Below are 6759 nucleotides of genomic sequence, written 5' to 3'. Positions count from 1 at the left end.
ATTTTGTAAAATAGTCGAACATTTTGTTTTTCTCGAATATAAAGAGATTATGTGGTTTTCTTGTTTTCTTTAACAAAAATACACGTTTATCTGTAATTACTTTCGGTTATTTTTAAATTTTTACTCATTTTTGAAGCCGATAATTATTTTTAAATAAAAATATTCAATGTCGGGTAATGTGGACCACTATAAAAAAGTGGGACATTTTCATGAGGAGGAGTTCGAAACAAGGGCGCATTTAATCTGCGAGGAGGTATTCAATCCTCTGAAAACTCGATATCCGAAATTATAGGTGCCTCGGTTGGATAATGAAGCAAGGACCTTCAAAATACCGCAAATGGGGTGGTACCCTTAAATGGGGGCAATTCCAAAACATGGACCCATATATTTTTGCATTCATTGTTACCCAAGAGTGCAATAAATTGAAATTTATCACAATTAATCCACAACCTACCATTAACTTACTGATCCTCATTACCCACACATACTGGTCCCATTACCCGCCAAGTTATTTTTATATGCAGTTTAGAGTTTTTTGAAATATAATGCAATAACATTTTTATGGACAAATATATATAATTTTTGACCTGGAATATAATTAGCCAACAAATCTTCCATGCTGTGAAAACAATTTGTTTTTATTTTTTACCGTTGTTACGCCCACAATATCAAAAAAAGAAAATGGTGGTCCACATTACCCGAAGTTACTCTACAATGACAATGAATTGGCCACTCCCAACAAACTTCAGCAAAAGCAACACCCAAAGACCACCATGAAGAAAACAATAATACGATCGGGAGTGTCGTAATGCTACTGACGTGAGATACGCAGCGTATAGGATAACGTTGCTTACAGTAGCAACACGCAATGCGATGGAGAATAATCGGGAGAACAGAAGAGAGGTGGAAGGTATTTAAAAAACATTAACGTAAGATTGAGAAAATCGAGATGTACAGGAGTCAGAATGAAGTTCGGAAATTTTACCATATATATTTCGTCCGATTTTATGTAAATGGAGCACCAAATGTAAATGTAAATGGAGCATACCGTACTGAATTAAGTTTGGAGTGAAAATCGGTTCAGATTTAGATCCCATATATATTTTCGTCCGATTTTATGTAAATGGTGCACTAAAGTCCCTATATAAACTTGAATTTGCACGAAATTTGGCATAACGTACGTTTCGGGAATAACGGTTCATTTCCATTTCGATATAGCTTCCAAATATACATATATTTCTCCGATTTTAGATAATGGTGCATCAAAATCCTAATGTTTGTCCGATTGACTGAATTACATTACTGCCTTTTGTTGAAATTGGCGCAGATGCAGCCGTAGCTTCCATATGTATTTTGCTCGGGTATCTGATTGAGATTAAATTTTTAACAGTGCAACGTACCGAATAGCCTGTATCAATTTTGCTGTAAATGGTTTTCCATAAATGCCCGAATGAAATTAAATTCAGCATAGGTTGCAGAAGGGCATGACTATGTTCCTTCGAAGGAACATTGACAGGCAATTGTAATTATACATATGTACAATATACCCAAAATGGTGAAGGGTATCATATAGTCGGCCCAGTCCGACTTTACTAATGTCATTACTGGTTTTATTATAAAATTTTATTCTGGGCTCTCTGAGGTTAAAAACCTTACTCACATAAAAAATATTCAATGTTTTGACATAGACCACAAAAAAAGGACACAGACGTATTTTAGATATTTGATTTGGCTAGGCAAATCATAACGTGTTTATTACCCAAACGTTGTACGAACTCATGTTTGTTGATTATGGCATTATCGAAACACTTGTGTTGTTGTAAAAATCTTTTTTCACCAACGATTGTTATTATCCTCGTCAATTAATTTTCGGGAAGAAGATCACCCACCCAATTTGATAATTTAAAACCTTTAACCATTGCATTTTAGGAAATTTATAAACGTTTCCAATATATTTGTTCTTGGTATCTAAATTGACAAGTCATATTTCATTCTTGCTTTCTTGACAGACTGGCAAAAACAATCAAAACATTGTTGCAACTTCAATTGTTATTTCCTATCAAACTTAAAATATCTGTAATTGAAGTTATTTCAACCAAAATTTCCAACGAACTGCATTACACACCAAAAACAACAACAAACGACAACAACTACAACAACAAATTAAACAATCTTTCATAATACTTTAATAGTTTGGTGTTTTGTTTACCTTCCAGGAATTTACGAATAGTAAAAATTGTTGGCTCATATTCAATTGGAACTCACACCTCGAAACTCACTGCCAAATTTGCTCAACTTGTCTTCTTCGTCATTATTTTTTCTGTTTTTGGGGAAATAGGAAACGAGGGTCTAGAACTCTCTTCTTTCTTATGAAAAACTAAAAATTGTTAACGACACCTTCTCAATTGTTTGGAAATGAAGAAAAAGTTGAATTGAATTTTTAAGTAACATTCGACAAAAGGTACTTTGTTCATAAATTGTTGCCATATTTAAGGGGAGGGGTGGACGGACGTATGGATGGCTGGATGGCTGGGTAGCATTTGTTGCCTTCATGTTGCAGTGTTTTACACAATATAACAGCTAGTAGTAGCTGTTGTTGTTGTTTTTGGTGTAGTAAAGGACTTTTAGCCACACTTACTTGCCAATAACAATAACATTGTTAACAAGTATTTTGCCAATGTACTTTCATTGGCTTACACATTCGAAATTGTAGAACGTAACCGTGTGGTTGCCAGCCCCCCCTCTCCAACACTTCTGGTTATTTGTACCCCCCTGGTTCGATATTGTATGTACATTCGATTTGAAATGTTTTCCACAACGAAAAACCACAACAACAAGTGAACATTTCTTGGAAAACTTTTTGTTTTTTGTTCTTCGAACGGTGTATAGAGCAAGAGAACAAGAGAGAGGGAGAGTGTGTGCGGTGCGGTATGTATGAGCAACATTTTCGGTGTACATTTAAGTCAAACAGGAAATTGAAAAATGAAATTACCACTAATGTGGTTTAAGTGTAAACTTTTCCATTGTTCTTTTCTTGTTAATTCGTTTGATATTTATTTTTATTGAAATTCAATAAAAACAAAATTGTGAATGTTGAGCCACACACAATAGTGCATGTACGTACATGATGAATGTGTCGTCCATTGTAAATTATGTTGACCAGAAAAAAATCAAATAAAATAAAAAGAAAAAAACTTCTTCATTAACTATGTATTTAATGACTTGGAATTAACAAACAACTTATTATGGACGGGAGTTTTTCAATTGGAATTCAATGAATTCTTAATAATACATATGTGCATGTTTTTCTTTGATGAAATACAATTATTCTTGCGAAATAAAAGAGAGCAAAAAACCAGTAAGGGAAGATCAAAACTCGGACGGGGCCGACTATATGATACCATTCATCACTATGGGTATATTAAAAACAAGAAGAGGAAGTCCGCCTAACTTTGTGTCTTAAAATCGGACAATTTTCAGGAAAATTTACACATATCAATCGAGACTCAATTAAGAACGCTATGTCAAATTTCTTGCAAAAATAAAATTAAATCGGGCGAAAATATATGGGAGCTATATCTAAATTTGAACCGATTTTCTCGAATCCTAACAAACATCACTCTAGACTTTATTCAGTACGCTATGCCAAATTTCGTTCAAATCGGATATATAGGGTCTTTGCTGCGCCATTTACATAAAATCGGATGAAAATATATATGGGAGCTATAACAAAATCTGAACCAATTTTCAGGAAACTTAACACGCATTATTCTAGACTTTATTCAGTACGCTATGTCAAATTACATTCAAATCGAAGGATATATAGGGACTTTGCTGCACCATTTACATAAAATCGGAGAAAAATATATATGGGAGCTATATCTAAATCTGAACCGATTTTCAGGAAACTTAACACCCATTATTCAAGACTTTATTCAGTACGCTATGTCAAATTACATTCAAATCGAAGGATATATAGGGACTTTGCTGCACTATTTACCTTAAATCGGACGAAAATATATATGGGAGCTATATCTAAATCTGAACCGATTTTCATGAAACTTAACACACATAATTGTAGACCTAATACATTTCGATATGCCAAATTTCGTGCAAATCGAAAGATATATAAGGACTTTGGTACACCATTTACCTTAAATCGGACGAAAATATATATGGGAGCTTTATCTAAATCTGAACCGATTTTTCCCATTTTAATAGTGTTCGTCCTTGGGACATAGACATAATACCCTGTACCACAGTGTGGTGAAGGGTATACAAGGGTATAGCTTTTAATAAACCAGTAAGGAAAGTAGTGATGTCGGACTGAACCGACTATGGGATACCCTTCACCACTTTGGGTATATTCTACATATGTATCCTAACAGACGTTACGTGTTTGTTATATATCTATATCTGAACCGATTTCAGGGAAACTTTCCAGAGACTAATTTATTCTACTTCAGTACTTTGTGTCAATCGGCCTAGCTAAGGATCTTTTCATTCTAGACTTATACCAAAATTCGTGCAAATCGAAAGATAAATAGGGACTTTGGTGCACCAATTACATAAAATCGGTCAAAAATATATATGGGAGCTACATGTAAATCTGAACCGATTTTAACGAAACTTAGCACACGTCATTCTAGACTTAATTCCCTACGCTATGACAAATTTCGTGCAACTCGAAAGATATATAGGGACATTGGTAGACAATTTACCATAAATCGGACGAAGATATATACGGGAGCTATATCTAAATCTGAACCGATTTTCACGAAACTTTGCACTAATCATTCTAGACTTAATTCATTACGTTATGCCAAATTTCGTGCAAATCGAAACATATATAGGGACATTGGTACACCATTTACCTTAAATTCTACATTCTACACTTAAGGGGACCCGCCCCATTCTCGGTTTCAAAACAATTTGATTTTGTAATTGGATTTAATTTGAACCTACACTAATTTAAGAATGTCCCTATAAATTTTCAAGCGAAAATCTCAAAAATTTTTGAAGATATAGCCGATTTATCCCTTAATTCAATACGCTGTGCCAAATTTCGTGCATATCGAAAGATATATAGGGACTTTGTTACCCCATTTACATTAAATCGGACGAAATATATATATATATATATATATATGCGAGCTATATCTAAATCTGAACCGATTTTTCCCAATTTCAATAGGGATCGTCCTTGGGCCAAACAAACGAGCTGTGCCAAATTTCATCCAATTCGGATCATAAATGCGACCTGTACTATGTTTACAATTTAACATGGACAGACGGACATGCATATTCTCAAAAGGAACCATGGGTCTATCTCGCTTATTTTTGCCTGTTACAAACATATGCACAAAGACATAATACCCCGTACCACATTGTGGTGAAGGGTATAGAAAATTGTTACGAAATGTTCTCTTAGTATAATTCTATGTCTTACCATTCATTCACTGTGGTATAATATTTAGAATTAATTTCCAAAAATATTTATGGATATCAATCTCTTTGAAATCGTTAAGCAACATACTACGTTTCAGATTTCAATTATAATTTCATATTTAAAACCATTTTAGTACTAATTTCAAACATATACTAATAGATAGCATTGTATATGTAGTAGTTAAATCTATTTACCACTTTTCATATTGCTATTTTTATCGGCTCCATTGTACATTTTTCAGATGTATTTTTGTATAGTTTTTATTGCTACAAATATTTATAATTTTTTAGTAGATTTTAGAACTAATTTCCAAAATATCTCTGTCCATCGTTATATTTATAATAGCAAGTTTCAGATATCTATCCCTAACTGTTCCATTATAATATAATATTTAGTTCTTTTTAGCACATTTAGTACTAATTTTCAAAATTCTGCCACACATTCCCCGACCAATATGCCGAGTTTCAAGTGTCTAACTCTAGCAGTTTCGTCTGGACATTGATCATTCAGTCAATTATGATGCAAATCCATTTTGTATATAAATAACTAACGGCAATATAATTGGCAACCTGTTTATAATATGAAAACAAAAGTCGTGAGATACTTATGTATCTGTATACTATTATACTATTTGTGTATTATTATGTGTAAATTAAAAAAAGTCCACGTCTTTGGTGAACACATGTTCATGTCTTTGAATATTCGTTGAAATTGAAAGCACCTGACCCCTCTATTTCCTATATGAGCCATGATCGGTGATAATAAAAACACCATCATTAATTCTTTAGAACTTTAGTTTTGATCTAACTATCAAAGAAGGCACACATACATAACCGGTCACTATGAAGGTAATCCCATTTTTTATAATATCAACAATTTACTTATTTTTTTTTTTTTTTGTTATAAGGTACACTATATATTCGCCATATTTCTCTTCGCCATAATTAGCTGTGTCGTTTCCAGACCTTATAGCGATATACGGTAAATAATAAATAAAATTGTCTATGGTGTATAATAAAATATAAATTATTAACTAGTAATGGGAATGTAACTACACCGGTGGATGACCCTGTCTTTTTGGATAAACCTGCCACCTTGGGTGGCCCTGTTAATATAACTACAACCAGTTATGAGGAATCATCGGATGAAACTGCCTCTTCGGAAGATTCAGCATCATTGGATGAAATGGTCTCATCGGAAGAAATGGTCTCTTCGGAAGATCCAGCATCATCGGATGAAATGATCTCTTCAGAAGACTCAGCATCAAGGGAAAAAATTGTCTGTCCGAGCGGTGAATTTTCAGCTTTGGT

The sequence above is a fragment of the Musca vetustissima genome, unplaced genomic scaffold (genome assembly GCF_032173495.1).
Source record: "Musca vetustissima isolate MV318-11 ecotype Yass unplaced genomic scaffold, APGP_CSIRO_Mvet_v1 utg70976, whole genome shotgun sequence".
In the NCBI taxonomy this organism is placed as follows: domain Eukaryota; kingdom Metazoa; phylum Arthropoda; class Insecta; order Diptera; family Muscidae; genus Musca; species Musca vetustissima.
This window is presented reverse-complemented; position numbering follows the sequence as displayed.